The sequence below is a fragment of the Sminthopsis crassicaudata genome, chromosome 3 (genome assembly GCF_048593235.1).
Source record: "Sminthopsis crassicaudata isolate SCR6 chromosome 3, ASM4859323v1, whole genome shotgun sequence".
In the NCBI taxonomy this organism is placed as follows: domain Eukaryota; kingdom Metazoa; phylum Chordata; class Mammalia; order Dasyuromorphia; family Dasyuridae; genus Sminthopsis; species Sminthopsis crassicaudata.
Window position 1 is genome coordinate 29,241,637 of NC_133619.1, and position 19,853 is coordinate 29,261,489.

The 19,853-nt window shown below is 36.8% G+C and overlaps 1 protein-coding gene across 4 annotated transcripts in view; it reads right to left on the bottom strand.

The window, feature by feature from the left end:
* PLD1 (phospholipase D1) overlaps window positions 1–19,853 on the bottom strand; it is a 268,046-nt gene that overhangs the window by 175,372 nt on the left and 72,821 nt on the right. The gene's annotated exons all lie outside the window — the stretch shown is intronic.

Sequence of the window (19,853 nt, forward strand, 5' to 3'; positions counted from 1 at the left end):
GCTCTTGTGTATTTCATTCATATTTCCTCCTTCCATTCTTTGCCTTTTCCTAAGAACAATTAGAAGTAGAATGAGTTTGTTTCTCATCGATTGTGTAAATCCTTCCATGTACTATATCTGGCCATTCCTTCAACCAAAATAGAAGCCACTGAAAAAACACTTAATTGTCTACCTTTGACTCATACCCTGTCTAGCACAGAAATATAATCATTTGATTTCTGAGGTTTACCATATGTTACATCCAATTGGCTTTTACAACTCAGGAAGTTGGAGGATCCTGGGCAAGTTGTGAAAGAGGTTTTAGACTTGTTCTCCTTGGCCCCAGAGGGAAGATCTGGGATTAATGTATATAAATGGCAGAGAAGCTGATGTTGGCTTAAAATCAGGGAAAACCTGCTCCTCTTCCAAGCTATACAAAAAGCAGAATGGGCTGCCTCCAGAGGTGAGGCTCCTCAAACAAAGCCTAGATGTCCACTCCTTGGGTAGGGCATGCAGTTGTTTACTGAAGGATCTCTTTTGAGCTTCAATCCCTGACAACAAACTTTTGAATCGGATATCCTGTAGACATTGCAAATTCAATTCAACCAAAACAGAACTTCTTATCCTCTTTGGCCCCTTGTTCTGCCCCAACCTTCCACTTAACCTTCTTTGAAACTTCAGTCTTTCAGAGAACCACCATCATTGAGATTTAAAACCCTGGAGTCATTCCCTAATTTCTCATTCTCCCTCACTCATTCCCATAATGAATCAGTTACCTTCTCATCAATTCTATCTCCCTAATGTTGTTCACATTTCTCCATCCATAGAGATGTCTCCATAGTTCTGACTTTTATCAACTTCAGCCTGAGCTAATACAACCTCTTCCTTGATGGTTCTCTGTCTTAAGTCCCTCCTCCCTCCAATCTGCTGCCAAAGTGATTCTCCTAAAACATAGATCTCACCATGCTATTGCCTTGTTAAATAAACTCCAGAGCCTCTTTCATCACCTCCAAGATTAAAGAGAAGCTCCTATATTTGATATTTAAAACCCTTCACAATCCGCCTCCAGCATACATTTCCAGCTCACTTTACCAGCCTTCTCATATTCTAGCATAGGGGCCATCTCCAATCATCCTAATCTATGTCTGGCCACTAGACCAGATAAGGAACATTCCTATCTGTCCCCATGCAGATTGACATACTCTTTCCCCCTTATGATCTTAAAGGCCTCATAGCACTAAGATTCTAAAAGACTTGCTCAGTATCCTAAAGCCAGAATGAGTCATTGGTAAAACTTGGACCCAAGTCTTTCTAGTTTTGAAGCCAGCTATCTATCCACTATATGACATGGTATCTCTCTAGCTATTACAATTATATAATATAATCCTATAGATTCTAAATTCTAGAGTAGCAGGTTTTAGCTCAGGAGAGAAAAACTTTCTATCAATCACTTTCCAATAGCAGATAGTTTGTGAGTAAGCTTCCTGTTCCAGGAAACATTCAAGAAAGGGCGAGGTGACTACTGCCAGTAATTCAATCGAATAGATTCTTTCTTTCAGTAGGAAGTTGAATTAAATGAATTCATATAGTGTCTTTCAACTTTAAAATTTTATTATTCTATAGTTTACTGGGGTTTTTTGTTATGAAAAAGAGGCTTCCTGGGAAAATTTTAAACCTGGACTTGTTTTGTTGTATCCAATCTCTCCTCCTCTTGAATCCAACCTGCAGACAATTGTTATATTAATATTCCTAAAGCTCAGATTGAAACATATCAATCTCTTCATCAAGAAACTTATCATTCCCCAAAGCCTGCTGAATGTAAACTCTGGCATCCAAAATTTTGCACAATCTGGTAGTCCACACATTGCTCCGCCCTCCCCGTCATGTGCTCTGGACAAATTGGACTTCTTGCTTTTGTTGTTCCCAACTTTCCATCTTCACCTCCTTCTACCCAAACCATCTGTTCCCAATCCCCATTCCTGAAATGTTTGACCTTCTCACCTCACCTCCACCTCCCCTAAAGTCATTTCAAGATTCAGCTCCAATTCCAACTACCACATGATTGTCTGAATCCCCCCAGTTTCTAACCTTCTCCCTATTATTCTATGTATGTCCATATGCATGTGTATATATGTATAAAATGTAAGCTCATTGAGGGCAAAAATTGTAATGCTTTTGTCTTGTATGCTCAGTGTCAAGGATATGATAGATCCTTGTGGAACAATGGATCAATCACAGATCTACAGGAATTATCATGAAATATTCTCTATTTCCAGATAGAGAGCTGATGAACTCAGAAGATATACAGAAGATATAGTCAGGCATTTTTGATGCAAGGAACATATTTAACAAAGGAACTTGTTTTATTTCACTATAATATTTGCAATGGCTTTTACTTTTCTTTTCTCAATTAAAGATACAGAGAAATAAGAGAGAGTGAATTCAGAAATGAAAGGAAAATAAAACTGAATTTTAAAAATAAATGCTCCAAAAACCTATTGGAAACAATTCATAGCTTTAGCAAAGATGCAGGATATAAAATAAACCCACACAAATCATCAGCATTTCTATATATTACTAACAAAGTCCATCAACAAAAGGTAGAAAGAGAAATTCCATTTAAAATTACTGTAGACAAAATAAAATACTTGGGGGTCTACCTGCCCAAGAACTATATGAACATAATTACATAACACTTCTTACACAAATAAAATCAGATCTAAACAATTGGGAAAATATCAGTTGTTCATGACTAGGCCTGATTAATATAATAAAAATGACAATTCTGCCTAAAGTGGCCTAGTTGTTCAGTGCCATGCCAATCAAACTGCCAAAATGTTATTTTATAGAACTAGAAAAAAAATTAACAAAATTCATCTGGAAGAAGAAAAGATCAAGAATATCAAGGGAATTAATGAAAAAATTTACAAAAGACAATGGCTTAACAGTAGCAAACCTAAAACTATATTATAAAGAACCAGTAATCACAACCATTTGGCACTAAGAAATAGAGTGGTGGATCAGTGGAGTAGATTAGATACACATGACACAATAATCAAAGCTTATAGAGATCTAGTATTTGATAAATCCCCAAATTCTAGCTTCTGGAGTAAGAATTCACAATTGCGGCAAAAACTGGAAAATAATATGTCAGAAAATCAGCACTGACTTACATCTCACACCTCATACCAAAATAAGGTCAAAATGGATATGTGATTTGGACATAAAGGATGATACCATAAACAAATTAGGAAAACAAGGCATAATTTGCCTTTGGAGAAGATCTTTGGAGAAGAGAGGAATTTATACCTAAAGAAGAACTAGAAAACATATGAAAGGCAAAATGAACAACTTTGATTACGTTAAATTAAAAAGATTTTGCACAAACAAAACCAACAGAAACAAGATTAAAAGGGAAATACAAAGTTGCGGAAAAATCATTATAGACAGCATTTCTGACAAAGGTCTTATTTCTAAAATATATAAAGAACTGTGTCAAATTCATAAGAATACAAATCGGGGCAGCTAGGTGGAGCAGTGGATAGAGCACCAGCCTTAAACTCAGGAGGACCAGAGTTCAAATCTGGTCTCAGACACTTAATACTTCCTAGCTGTGTGACCCTGTGCAAGTCACTTAACCCCAGCCTCAAAAAAAAAAAAAAAAAAAAAAAAAAAAAAAAAAAAAGAAAGAAAGAATACAAATCATTCCTCAAGGGATAAATGGTCAAAATATATGAACAGACAATTTTCAGATGATGAAATTAAAGCCATTTATAGTTATATGTAAAAATGTTCTAAATCACTATTGATTAGAGAAATGCAAATTAAAACAACTCTGAGGTACTACCTCACACCTTTTAGATTGGCTAAGATGACAGGAAAAGATAATGATGAATGTTGGAAGGGATGTGTGAAAACTGGGACACATGCATTTTTGGTGGAGTTGTAAAATGATCTACCCCCCCCCCATTCTGGAGAGAATCTAGAATTATGCCCAAAGGGTATAAAACTGAGCATATCCTTTGACCCAGCAGTGCTATTACTAGATCTGTATCCTAAGGAAATCATAAAAGGAAAAGGACCCACATCTGCAAAAATGTTTATAGCAGCTCTTTTTGTGATAGCAAAGAATTGGAAAATGAGTGAATGCCCATCAATTGGGGAATGGCTGAACAAGCTGTGGAATATGAAAATAATGGAATATTATTGTTCTATTAAAAATGATGAACAAGTTGATCATAGAAAGACCTGGAAAGATTTACATGAACTGATGCTGAGTGAAACCAGCAGAACCAGGAATACACTATATACAATAACAGCAAGAATGTGCGATGATCAACTATGAAAAACTTGGTCCTTCTCAGTGGATCAGTGATCCAAAGCAATCCCAATAGACTTTGGACAGAAAATGCCATCTGCATCCAGAAAAAGATCTAAGGAGACTAAATGTCAATCAACACATGCTATGTTCACTTCTTTTTTCTGCATTTTTATCTCCCATGTTTTTTTTTTCCTCTTTTGCTCTGATTTTTTTTCTCCCAACATGATTCATAAAGCAATGTGTATTAAAAAATAAACGTCCCACAATTTAACAAAATGCTTGTTGAATGTTTGGATGACAACAATTGGCCCATCCCAAATTAGTGGGCAATCTCTTGAAGGCTAGGTTACAAATGCATCAGATGGTATATTTGATATTTTGCCAATTCACATTTAGGCATATGGGGGAAGAAGAAATGACACTAATTTAAAACTCTGCAACTCCCCTATATGGAGAGAAAATCTGGGAAATAGAATCCATTTGTAAATTACTTACTATGTATCAGACTCTGGCCCAAGTACTGGGAACCCAGGGGGAGGGCTTCAGTCCCTTCCAGTACACTGGGAAATATATATAAGGGAAAAAATTGTGGGGGGGGGAGGAATAGACACACCATAGATAGAAACAGGACAAGTCACATGTACATGGTGACATCTGAGCTGAGCTTTTACAGAAAGTGAGGACATCCAGATAACAAGGAGGAATTTTGGATAAAGCAAAATAGCTACAATGGTGCACCCTCATTTAACCTCAAGGGAAATCTGGAAGTTTTTACATCAGAGCATCCAGCTATTACATCCAATTTCTTAGCATGGAGGTGCCATGATCCTCTTAAGTCCCAGGGTCTGCCCTGGATAGATTTCTCCCCCCCCCACCCCCAACTAAGTTCATCAATGGCAATTCTAAGAAAATGTAATTTGTAAATCTCATTCACAGTCTATCAACCCCCTTAGTAACACCTAGATTTCTTTCTGTTCCTTTCCATCATTTTATTTCCTTAGGCAACTATTGTTATGAAATGAAACTGTCAGCCTTATTGGGAATGATAAACTGCAAGGTGTCTTTAGAAAAAGATAGAAAAAAAAAAATGACCTTGGGCTGTATGTCTTTATCAGTGTTGATTTGAAAGTTGTTGGATTTACTGTGACCTTTGTAATCCAATTTCATCAGGAACCCTCTGTCTCTCTGAGCAAAGGTAGCCAGTAGGTAATCGCCCATCATGATAATGCCTTCTTTCTTTCTTCAGTTATTTCGCTGTTTAAATCCTAGTGATCCTGTGATTGAAAGCTTAAAGGGACCTTGGAGATCATGTATCATGGAAAGAACTTAAGAGTTACCTGTATCCAGCCTCCCACTACACAGATGGACTGAAATCCAAGGGATTCATCCATCTATAGTCACATAGAATATAGGTAGCATGGGGCAAGATTTGGATCCAGGTGCTCTGAATCCAAACCCTGAAGCTCCTATCCTGTGATCCCATTGTTTTTGTTGTGTGTGACCTGAATGAAATGTGAAGATCAATCCAAGTTTCAATTAGTCAAAATAATCAATTGTGCATAGAGAGACATTTCCCCACCAATCCCAAAGGGAAAGTGGGAAGAAACACTGGGGAAAACAACCCCACAATTCAATTTATTAAGTACATAAGTACACAGTAAATATACAAAGATAAATAAATGCATATATAAATTTATATAAATATATATGTATTTATATGTGTGTGTTTGTATATGTGTATATACATATATATATATATATATATATATATATATATATATAGAGAGAGAGAGAGAGAGAGAGAGAGAGAGAGAGAGAGAGAGAGAGAGACAGAGAGACAGAGAGACAGAAAGACAGAGGTAGAGAGAGGGAGGAGACAGAATGAGAGAGAGTGTGTGAGTGGAGGGGGGAAATATAAAGTAACTTTGTGAAGAGAACTAACATCTGAAGGAATCAGAAATGGCCTCTAATAGGAGATGGCCTTTGAGCTGAGCCTAAATGAAGCCGGGGGTTCCAAAGATCAAAGATAAGAAGGAAGGATATTCCAAATATTATGATAGAAATTAAAGATTAGGGAAAAGTAGCTGTTCAGGAATGGAGATGGGAGATAAATGATGTTCCTTAGTGTCCAAGGGATCACAACCTTCACTTATATGAGTAGAATACCACCTTCCCCTACCCCCATCTAGAGTTTCTAAATATGCTCCAACATTATCCATCAATAACCACGTAATCAAGAACCTACACACTCGACCTAATATTAATTCTAAGAGTAGAATGTTTTATATTTATAATGTAAAGGTTCTTTTAGAATAGCATGGTCTAGTAGATTGTTTTGGGATTGGAATCCAGAAAACTTCTGGCAAAGACTGTGTAACTGAGCAAAACTTTTCAGAGGCTTAGCTGTCTTATTTATAAAATGGGTATATTAATTCCTAGAGTACCTAGGAACCTCAGAGCATTACTTTGAGGTTCAAAAGAGATACTATAATTAAAACACTTGGGTTGCAAAGCAGTTATTATGATGATTTCATTTTTACTCTTTTGGATGGAATTCAGATAAATTCTGGGAAAAGTTGCTATTCTGTATTTTTCCTTAACATTATTTTTTCCCTTTTCTATTTATTTTTCTATTTGCACTGACAAATCAAGTAATTTCTTTCATTGGGGAATACAAGTATTAGGTTGTAAACTCCTTGTCTGAAGGCTCATAAATACATATACACATAAACATGTATATACAAACACAAATTATATATATATATATATATATACATATACATATATATTACGTATTTGTGTGTGTGTACATATGTGTGGTTTTATAGAGCAATGTATATTCTCTCTACAGAAAGACATAGATATGCTCTTCTACCCTTTTGTTGACAAAGTGTTGCTCTAGCTATAGTTGACCCTGTATTTTGTTTATATTGCATGTATTTTTGTTAACATACTTTGCAAATCTGGTATAGTCCATTTTACCATTCCAAAAGTGGACATTAAGAATGATATTACAAAAATGTTCATTGTTTTAAGTACATTTTATTATTATTACTACAAATAATGGACCTAATGCTTTTATTAGAGGAAGCTATGTCACAGTTTTGAATGGGTCCACTTTACTTTTCTTCGTACCAGATGAGATCTCCCAGCCATATGGCAATTTTCAAAATTCATCTGATTGACTCATATTTCCTTTCCCATGGTGGCTGTTTTAAACTCTTTCTTCTCTCCAGTCTCTGACTATACCCTATGCCCCATCACTTTCAGTAAATGATCTTACTTCCTACTTTACCAATAGATTGAATCTATCTGATGTCATCTTCCTTAACTTCCTTCCTCCTACTTTTCTAAACTTCTCTATGCTTCATTTATCTTCTCCTCCTCTTCACTAGTCTAGGAAGAAAAACTGCTGATCTCACCATCTTTCTGCCCTTGAGCCCATCATATGGGGAGGAAGGTGGAAGAAAGAACATTGACTTTGGGATCAGAAGCCCTGGTGCCAAATCTTACCTCTGACATTGACTTAGTTAATATTTCCTTAAATACAAAATGAACTAATATACTAGATGAGATCAGAGGATACTGCCAGATCTAGATCTACAATGATATGATTTAGTGAACCATCTTCTCCTCTTATCCCTCTTGAGGGCTCTTAACTGCCTCTCATATCTTAACTACAACCATCCTCCAGAGCTACCCTCATGTACCTCTATATACCTGTACTTTTACCTTTGGAGGGTTTATCTAGTCCCGTGGTTTCAATGATCATCTCTTAGGAGATAACTCACAAATCTATTTTTCACAGTAACAGAGATTTAGAACTGGAAAGAACCTAGGTCACTCCTTTCATTTGGAAGTTGAGAAAGCAGAGGTCCAGAGAGGTTTAATTGTCCTAGGTCCAACAGATAAGTGCAGACATTGCCTGTGAAAGGAGACCTCCTGAACCTGCCCATTCAGTACTCCTTCACCAGATTCTAATCTTATAGGTCTGCTGGAGGTCTTGCCCACCAAGGCCAATGTATCACTGGTACTTGGGCTCAAATGCAAACTTGTCTTCAACTTCTCTTTTCCCATTGATAGTAATGTCATCTCACCATTCACCAGGCTCATAAACCCATAATTCTCTTGGATTAATGTTATTTCTTTACCCCCTAATTGCCACTTAAGCACTAAGGATTGTCCATTCCAACTTTGAAAATCCTTCTTTACTCAACCCCTTTCTTCCATTCCCACTTCAAGGATGCTAGTTCAGGACCTCTTCTCACCTGAGCCTATCAGAATGGCCTCCTAGCTGGTTTCCATGCCTCCAGCCTATGTCCTCCCTAATCTATACATCTGACAATGACAAAGATTCTCCTGATATACCCCACAGATGGAATCACTCCTCTACTTAGAAATCTTGGCTGTCTCCCCATTCACTCAAAGGAAGTATCCTTCACCTCTGCGGTTTCTTCCTGTGGTTGAATGGCTCCTTCCAGAACCTCCTAGTGCCCAGGCTAACTAGGTCTCTTTCTTCTCCATGGATTGTAGCCCAGACTTTTTCTACTGTGCGCACTTGCGCAGCTTCCTTTTTTGTGTGTTGACTTCATAATGTAAGCTCCTTCATTAATATATTGTTGGTGGAACTATGAAGAGATCTATCCATTCTGGAGAGTAATTTGGAACTATGCTCCAAAAAGTTATCAAATGTGCATATCCTTTGATCCAGCAGTGCTACTATTGGGCTTATATTCCAAGGAAATACTAAAGAAGGGAAAGGGACCTGTATGTGCCAAAATGTTTGTGGCAGTCCTTTGTGTAGTGGCCAGAAACTGGAACCTGAGGATGCTCATTGGTTGGAGAATGACTGAATAAGTTCTGGTATATGAATGTAATGGAATATTATTGTTCTGTAAGAAACAATCAGCAGGATGATTTCAGAGAGGCCTGGAGAGACTTACAAGAACTGATGCTGAGTGAAATGAAATGGCAACAGCAAGATTATACAATGATCAATTCTGATGAACATGGCTCTTTTCAACAATGAGATGATTCAGGCCAGTTCCAATGATCTTGTGATGAAGAGAGCCATCTTTACCCAGACAGAGGACTGTGGGAACTGAGTGTGTATCACAATATAATACTCTCATCCTTTTTATTGTTATTCACTTGCATTTTGTTTTCTTACTCATTTTCTATCCTTTTTTATCTGATTTTTCTTATCCAGCAAGAGAATTGTATAAATACGTTTACACATATTGGATTTAACATATATTTTAACATATAGAACATATATTGGATTACTTGCCATCTTGGGAGAGGGGAAGAGGGGAAAATCTGAAACACAGGGCTATGCAAGGGTCAATGTTGAAAAATTATCCATGTATATGTTTTGAAAGTAAAAAGCTTAAACAAATAATAAATAATGTAAGCTCCTTGAGGGCAGGGATTTTTCTTCTACTTCTACTTGTATTCATAATCCTTAGCATCCTGCTCAGCATATAATAAATGTTTTTAAAATGTTAGTTGACTGATTGCTAAAGAAATAAATTTCTGATGCTGGCATTTAAGGTCTCTCAAAATGGGGCTCCAACCTTCCTTCTAACTTTGTCAGATAATATTTCTCTTTGATATTGCACTATGACCAACCAAGCTCCCCATACTTCCATGGTCTGGAATCATCCTCAATTCAACTCTACCACTTCTCCTTGAAAGGATATGTCAATCTCATCCACTATAGCTCTACTCAACATACCCATAGTTTTTCAAACTATGATGCCCTTTTTTGGTCATTAGTACTTCAAAATAGTAAATATAATAAATCATAAGTAAAAATCATAGGGTTCTTAACCTGTTTTGGGTCACAGTTCCTTTTGGAAGTTTAATGAAGCTTTTAGATATGTTCTCAGAATAATATTTTTTCCAATGCACAAAATAAAATTCATTAGATTGCAAATCAAATCAATTATATTGAATAGTTAAAAATTAAAAAAAAAACCCAAACAAACATAGATTTGTCCATTCCTCTTAGATTGGAGAGGAAGAGAAGAAAATAAATAAATACATGGAGAATCTCAGATTAAGAATTTCAATTATTAGAGGGTGCACTGTTCAAGAATTTATTTTGGTCAAGTATTGATTGAACAAGCCTTACTTGGTCATAGTTTGGATTCTAAGGCTCAGAGTAAGTATAAATAGCAATTGTTTTGGTTTTGGACAGAAACCCTGAGGGTCTTCCCTCCCTGATTGATTTTATTTTTTTGACTAGGTAAAAAATGTCATTTTTTTGCCTCATTTTTACCTAGTCTTAATCACTGAATGGGCGTTGCCTTGGGCAAACTTTGATCTGGGAAAGACCTTAGCTTAAAAAAGCCAAGACCTGCCACTCTAGGAGGCCATCTTCAATCATCCAGATAGCTCAGCAGGAGAGAGTAAGGTTGGTGACTTTGCACAGCCCTCCCTCACTTAAATTCAATAAACTTGTAAGCCATGACATTTTCCTGATGTCATGGTCTCCTTTGAGAACAAAAACTAACAAAAATAAAACAATCATCTGCAGTTTTTAATATGATGCCCAGCAGGAAGTAATCTCTTTAGCTTTTTCATTCATTCTGTACCTTTGTACATAGAATATTCTATTAGTCAAATTGACTATCTTTATTTCCCACACCCATTTCTGTCTTTAGAAGTCCCTCTGTCTTTTGAAGCTCAATGTTTACTGTTTCCTGAAGCCTTCCTTAAACTCCATCTGAAATGCCCTCTCTCCCTGCTCAAATGGCCCTTTAGAAGTTTCCCTGGTACTTACCACACCCATTCATCTAGCATAGCTATTGATGGCACATAATTTTCCTGCCTCTTGTTAGAAGGCAAATTTTTAAGCCAGTCTATATCATTATCAGTCCTGTGACTAGAACATTTCTGCATGTATTTGGAACATAGTTTAAATGTATGTTGATAATTTGCATCTATAACCTCTTAATGTTGACATTGGGACGTTAAGGAACTAGAAGGAAGGTCATCTGTCTGATGAAGCAGGTGCTACCCCTGACTACATACAGTTGGCCCAAATCTCACGCTTCAGGAAGTTGTTGGGGAAAAAATTCAGACAATCTATAGAGCACTTGCCTCATGCTAGCCTGAGGGGTCTATGTAAGAGTTACTTTCATAGCACATGGACAGCTGTCTCCAAGGGCACTCATGAAAAACAGATGTGACTGAAATGAGGCTCCATATAGGATCAGAATGTTCCCACAACAATGGTCTTTCTGGGGAAGGGGTTCACGTTGGGAACAAGACTAAATCTACCACATATTTCTTTCCCAATGGTCACATGATCACCAGATAAAAGAGCACTCCTAGGTTTGACCAGGAAACTGTAATTCTATAGATAGGAATACAGATTTAGAGCAGAAAAAGATGTCAGAGGCCATCTGTTCTAATTCCTCCATTTTTCAGATGAGGAAACTGAGGCTAAGAGATATTAAGGGACTTTCCCAATCCCACACAGATATAAAGACATTGAACCTATGATTTCTGATTCAAAATTCAATACTCTTGGTCTATATCTATATTTGTCTCTACCATTCTTGAGGATGAGAACTTTTTCTCTTTAATCCCAATGGTTAGCCTGGAACATAATAAGAGCTTAATAAATTAATTGTTGATTGGTTAGTAATGAACAGTTTCACTGTGCATTATTATTTCACCTAAAATAAAGACTTGCCCTTGAAGTAGTCAAAGGAAATGAACAATTTCTAAAGAGATTAAAAATATCAGTAATCATATAAAAACATTCCAGATCATGAATAATATGAAAAAATACAAATTAAAGCATGACTGAGGTTACATATCACATCCATCAAATTTGGCAAAGATTTTAAAAAGATGGAAATAGTACTGAAAGTGATGTGGGAAGATAGGCACACAAACTCAATAGTGGTTATAAATTGGACCCATTCTTTTTTGGGAAACAATTTTGGTATCATGTAAGAAAAGTTACTAAAATGGCCATACACTTTGATTTAACATTACTACAACTTGGTATCATTCTAAAGATATCAAAGAGAGAGAGGAGAGAGGAGAGAGGAGAGAGGAGAGAGAGGAGAGAGAGGAGAGAGAGGAGAGAGAGGAGAGAGAGGAGAGAGAGAGAGAGAGAAGAGAGAGAGAGAGAGAGAGAGAGAGAGAGAGAGAGAGAGAGAGAGAGAGAGAGAGAGAGAGAGAGAGTGTGTAATTTGTCTTTTGAATCTCTAGGATCTAGCATAGTGCTGGACACATAGTATGTATGGATTTTGTTTCTATAGGAAACCTTCTGGATGAGTTTAACCTCTTCTCCAGTGCAAGTTGATATCTTTTTCTGTGGTTTTCTAATCTTACAGAGTTGCCCAGGACATAAAAGGAGTCATGGCTTGCTCAGAGTCAATAGACATCAAAGGCAGAGCTTGAATCCATGTTTTCTTGGATGTGGAATTAGCTCTTTATCCCCTTAGCAACACTGCCTTTCTTGGAAGTATCAATCACTGAGCTCCATAGGCAAATATGGAAAAGTTCCTGCTCTCAAATTCAATAGGAGGAGATAACATGTAGACAAAGAATTATATGACTGCTTGGTGGTGTAGGAAATAGAATGCTGAGCCTAGATTCAAGAAGACCTGACTTCACATCTGAACTCAGATCCTTCCAAGCTGTGTGACCCCAGGCAAATCACTTTACTTTTGTTTGCCTCAGTTTCCTCATTTGTAAAATGGGGATAATAACAGCAACTTCCTCCCAGAGCTGTTATGAGGATAGAATGTGATAATATTTGGAAAGTGCCACATCCATATTAACTAGCTATTATGATATAAATGCACAAAATATGTACAAGATAAATATAAGCAATTTAGTGGGGAAGGCACCAGTACCTAGAAGGATGAGAAAGGATTCTATGTAAAAAGTAATGATTGAACCATGCACAAAAAATTGAAGGACTTTGAGAAGCAGAGCTGAGAAGTAAGAGCACTATGGAAATAGAGGATAGGACAGGACAAAGGTAGGGATGGTGGGAGATGGAGGGTTTAGAGGTGAAGAGTAGCATCCAAATCACAGTTTGACTGTTTGACTGTACCATAAAATGCTTGTAGGAGAATAACGAATAAAGTTGAAAAGGTAAATTGAGGCCAGGTTGTGAGGCCTTGAAATGGCAAACACAGAAGTCTGTATTTGATCCTGGAAGCAAGAGAGGGTCATTGAACTATATTGAGTTGGAGATTGATGTGGCTAGACCCATGCTTTAGGAGGGGTCACTTTGTTAACTGAGTATATGGAAAAATTGAATTAGGGGAAAAAGATATGAGATAGGGAGACTAAGGAATAGTCCAAGAGAAATAAATGATGAGGATGAGTTGTGGTGGTAGCCATGAGAATAGAGAGAAGAGAATGGATGGGGAAGTTGTTGCGGAGGTTAACTGAGCAAGATTGGGCCACTGACTGAATATGTGGGATGAGGGAGAATGAAGGATTGGGGACGACTGATGTTACAAACAAGGTAATCAGAAGGATGGTGATATCCTTGACAAAATTAAAGAACTTGGGAAAAGTGTGGTTTTGCAGAGAAAGATACTGAATTCTAACAAAGAGATTTTGATCTCCACTGGTAGAGGGAAGAGGGGAAAATCACTAATCCATTCACTGATCGATTATACTGAGGAGACAACTTTTTGATAATGTAGCTATAATTAAGACAAATAAAAAGTTGCTTTAGAGAGCAAAGCACTATCAACCAGAGCTGGAGAAGGGAGCAGGGAGCAGAAAGAAGTTTCTAAACAAGATATAGCTTGAGTGCTCAAGAAGCCAATGATCCCAAGAGATGGAGGTGAACAGGGAGATTATCCTAGCCTAAGCAAAGGTTCAAAGAGTGGAGATGCAAAAGTCAGGGGTGAGCAACAGCAAGAAAACCAGTTTGATATGGTCCATGGGAACTATGAAATTCAAGAAGTGAAATGCAATGTATGATAAAGCAGGAAAGGTAGTTTGAGGCTGGAGAGTGAAGGGCTTTAAATATCAAATAGGGGAATTTATATTTCATCTTAGGTTAATATGAGCAGCAGAGCCCATAGAAAGCTAGTTGAGTCTCTGATATACACTGGCCTTGTGATCCTTCTCTAGTCACCACAGTTTTTCGTGATCTGAGCAGCTGTCTAAAACTAAATTACAGAAATAATGCAGACCTGCCTTGGTAGTTTCTTACACCAATAAAATCAGTCCGGTCCCTAGCAACAAAGTTATATGCATTAAATATTAAATATTGTTCTTCATTCTGCTCCACCATGTGCTGTACCCCAGGCAAATGAACACATGGCCAATCCCTAAATTTGGTTTGGGTAATTTCTCCATAAATATTTGTGAACGCATGGACAAACCAACATTTCCCATAGAGCAAGAAAATATCAAGAAATCAAGCCAAGAGAAAGAAAATGGAATGTGCATCTCCTTGGGGCAAGTTTTAAAAACAAGAAGGGACCAAGAGCCTAATACAAAGTGTGCTTATTAAAAACTACCTCTTGTTTGTGGTTACTATTAGTAATTATGTCTATATCTATCTATATCTCTATATATTAGCTAAATATGGACAGAGAAGTAGGTAGTATGCTATAAGGGGCTAGTCAATCTGAATTCTAATCCTGTCTCAGACACTCACTAGCTGTGTGAACCCAGGAGTCACTTTATTCTGCCTCAGTTTCCTCATCTGTAAAATAAAGAAGCTGAATTAATGGTTCCTTCCTGCTCCAAAATTCTGATTTATAATTTAAAAAATTAAAGTGATGACATAGGGCAAAGGGAAGACCACCTTTTAAAAATAATTATAGGTGCTATATAACCAGCCAAATATTATCCATCACAGTTTGATATGTTGGTTAATATTGCTAAACTGCCTTCCTCCCCATTTTTTTAACTCCTTCTCTAAGTCAAGTGAACAATCATTTATTAAGCATCAAGTATTTGCCATACTAGGGATTATGCTAAGTACTGGGAATACAAAGATAGCAAAAATAAAAAATAAAATAAAAATACCCTGCTCTTAAGGAAATCAAGGCCTAATTGATTTTAAGGAATGACTCACTATATATGTGTGGGAAAGGATATATTTGGAATGGAAGTAATATAAAAACCAATGACATCAATAAACAAGTTTAAAATGAAAAAAAGGATATATATATATATATATATATATATATATATATATATAAATATAATTTGCTAGAGATTATACAGTTTAACTGAGGAAGATGAGTCTTCCTGATCCCAAGCTTGTCATTCTATCCTCTGCACCACCAGCTGTCCTACCAGTATGGATTACTGATTTTCAAATCCATGTTTCCCCCACAATTATAAAAGGAAAATGGGTGTCTCTGACTTATCTTTAAGGCTCAGAAAGTCCTCTGAGATTTCTAAAGCACCTTTAAGTTTTCAGTCAATAAATAAACTGGGTGATGACAGAATTCAAATAATAATAATAACAATAACAGTTATTTAAAGATATGGATCAATTATAATTGCACTGGTGTGAAGAAATCCCAGGTGAAGGAAGTCTCTCTATCAATGTAGATCTGATCTTTCTCTCAGAGGGTAGTCCTGAGCACTGGAAGGTGAGACACAGCTAGTCAAGGATAGCTTTCTACCCATTATACCACGCTTCCTCCTTTTTATCATTTCCCAACATTGACACAACATTTTCACATTTTAAAAGTATCTTCCATTCATCACCTTGTTTTAGACTGTGATAACCTTATGAAGTAGTTATTAAAGATCCCATTACCTTCATTTTCCAGATGAGGAAATTGAGGCTTGGAAAGATTAAGTAATTTCTCCATGAGCACATCATTAGTAATGTCTGAACCAGAATTTAGACCTATATGTTCCTGACTCTAAAACTAAAGTGCTTTCCACTATGGCATGCTGCTGCTATTCTCAACAGGAAGTCCCATCTGACAAGGAGGAATAAACTGAACACAAATATTGTCCTAATTAAATTCAACATTACAAAAGGTCACGTTCCAGTCTTAGCTACTCTTAAGATGAAATCTATTGACTGGATAACATGTATAAAAACTCAGGTTTATAGACTTTTAGCAGAAAGGGAGCTTAGAGACCATATGCATTACCTCATCCTACAGATGAAGCATCTGCCCAAGGTTATACAGTTAGTAATAGCAAAGTCTCCCATTATTCCTTCCTTCAATTATTGGGCTTCTCCTCAGAACCTTCATTTGAGGAAATGCCCAAGCCAGATATGTTTTTGACTCTGCTTTTGATTCTCCGGACATTGTACCTTTAACCTGGCAGCCATCTCACACTGCAAGATACCAATATCCCCTACTCCCACTGGTGAATCCCCCCCTACAACCCAATATTTGAAAAAAAAAATGTCTAAGCAAGATATGTTCACACCTCTTTCAACCCTATCAAGGGATCTGCTAGGAGACAGCTTAAATGTTTAACAACTATCTCTTTCCCAAAGGAAAGAAATGTATATAGTATAAACATTTAAGTTTGTTAGCATTTTTAGCATTGTTCACATTTTCCTCATCACTTTCTTAAGTCCAGGCACAAAACATAAGTAAGTCAAGCTTGGACATTGGGAAAGTGGTTCCCAATTTCCAAGGTATAAATGCTCACACTGAAAACTTAAGAATCAATTTCAGGAATTTCCACTGTTCCTTCCTGGCTTGGACCTGTTATAGATGATTTGCCTTAAAAATCGCCTCCTCACTTTGAGATTTATTTTAAAATGAAATGACTATCACATGCTTGATTATTGAAGGCTATGAAAAGTCTCTAAGATTTATGGATGGGATACCTAGAACTGCTACCTAGTAACAGAGATGTTCTCAGGAGGGAGAAATATTTCAGAATTTAGAGAAGGGAAACAAAGATGAGCACATAAGGGACAAAGCCAGAAGAAGCTAAGTCAGAGAGCAACAATCATCTTCCCTATTAGCATGACATCTTATGTTCCTGCTACTCCAAACTTACCAAGTTCCTGGCACCAAGATTTATAAATCTATTCTATTTTGTCATAATAATAATAAAGATGGTAATAGTGACAACTGACATGTAGAATGACACATTAAGGTTTGTAAAACACTTTAAACACACAATCTGATTTACATGACAGTCAATAAGGTTCATACTTTGCAGGGATTTGGAGTCAAGATGTATTAAGTTCAAATTTCTGGGCAAATCACTTATTCTCAATAAGCTTCAGTTGTAAAAAAAAAAAAAAAAAAAAAAAAGGAATACTAATGGTACCTCTATTAGGGGTGGCCAGGAGGATTAAGTAATATACACTCCATAAAGTACTTTAAAAAATAGAAGGAGCCATGTAAACATGAGCTATTTGTCATGGATGATATCATCTCCATTATATAGATTAGGATAGTGAAGCTCAACTCAGCTTGCCTATGGTAACACAGCAGATAAGTAACCTTATCTAAGGGATTCAAATCCAGGTCTTGCTGACTCCACATTCAGCACTCTGTCCACTATGCTAATTCAACTCTTGCTGTACTAGAGTTTCATGTCAGAAAATGTAACTATGGGAAAAAACCCAAATTTGGTCATTTGGGATTTTCCCTGTCCCACTTCCCCATTGCCACCATCGCTAACAGTTTGAATTGGATCTACTACTATCTACAAGAAAACTGTTAACATTCCTCAAGCATTATGGAGCTATCTTCATGGAAAGGAGCTCTATGGTAAAAACCATGAGCTTTATAAGTTTTTGTCAGTTTCCAGAAGATATAACCAGTTCACTGATATGGAAAACCCAAGACATCTTGGTACAATGAAAAGGGGGGGAAATTCTATCTCTACCACTTATTTGTATAACAATAAGCAAGTTATCTGCTCCCAGGGAATCTCAGTTTCCTTATCTATAAAATGAAGTGATGGGGTTTGCTGACTTAAAGGGTCAGTTCCAATTAGGAATTGATGAGCTTCTTCCTTAGTAAGTATGTCCAGGAAAAGTTTCCTTTCATTTGTTCTTCTAAAAGACTTCCTGAAAATCTTTTCTCTAATTTATGGGTCACAGTCCCTGGAGGTGCTCTAAGTGATGACATACCTTGAAGTTTTCTGAAGGCCTAACAAAGTCTGTCTTTGGAAAATACCTCCTGAAACAGGAGCTGATTTAACCGCTGCACAATTATATGTGAGGGAGGGGAAGTGTGATTCATTCTGTTCCTGAGACTTTAATTGGCAGGCACCTGAAAAAAATGGATAGTTCTGAAGGCTCTGACTTGGATGAAAGTGGCTGCCATGAAGTTTTGCAGATTCATTCTCAAAGTTTCTTTGGAAGAAGCTGATACCAAGCCAGCAAAGGCATTTAGAAGGAAGGAGAACCTAAATAAATAATGGGGAACTCTTTCCAATAACATTGGAAGAAGCAAAATAAAATTCAGTCATCGGCTTTCGCTTAGGTCCCAGTGGGTTGTAGCTAGATCTAAAGTCTACCTGACATAACAGCATTTAATCACTCAACAGGCATTTATTAAGCCCTTACTATATGCCAGGTACTGAGCTAAGAGCTGGTCATGCAAAGAAGAACCAAAGGAGTCCTTGTGCCCAAGAAGCTTTCGTTACCATGGGAGAAATAACATTTCATTTATTAGGAACGTATGAGACAAGCAGAGAGTAGATGGAAGGTAATCTTAGAGGAGAAAAGCAAGAGAAATTACACTTAAAAAAAAAAAAAAGTTTGGCAGAGATCAAACCATCATCTAAAAGACCTGTGACTTCTTTGTAGTGCCTGGCAAATCTTTTTTAAATGATCTGGCCTAAATCTCAAATTTTACCGATGAGGAAAAGTGACATGTCCAGGATCTCACAGATTCTATATTCAGCACTCTGCTCTATGCTATATTGATTTTCACTGCACTATATTTTCATTTTTAAAGAAAAATACCTATGGAAAAACCCCAAAAGTTGGTCACTTGAGATTTCAAGTCCAGATCCAAGGGGTGGAGATAAAGAGTTTGATCCCTAGTCCAGTGCATCACATTGTACCACACTAAGACCCTTTTGTTAAGGAAACATCTATTTCTAGAAACATATATTAAGAAGTTGCAGTCCGTTCTTTCTGCACTTTGGCTGATATAATTTATATTTCTTAATAGTATCAAAATTTTATAAGGGCAGCTAGGAGGCACAATGGATAGAGATTTATGTGCTTGAGTTCAAATCTGGTTGTAAGACTCTGGACAAGTCACTTAATCCTGCTTACCTCAGTTTCCTCATCTGTAAAATGAGTTGGAAAAGGAAATGGCAAACCACTCCAGTAACTCTGTCAAGAAAACTCCAGATGGGATCCTAGAGTCCCACATGACTGAAATGATTGAATCTGCTAATCTGAGAGACTAGGGAGGAAACCAATCTAGACTCATTTCAAATGCGTTGACACTCCAATATTTTTTTTAAAAAAAACTTTTTTTTTGACTACTTGTATATCATTAGACAAGTAACTACTTTTTCTGGGCCTCAGTTTCCCCATTTGTAAAAAAGACTAGGTGATTTCTGTTTAAAAGAATTAAATGAAACA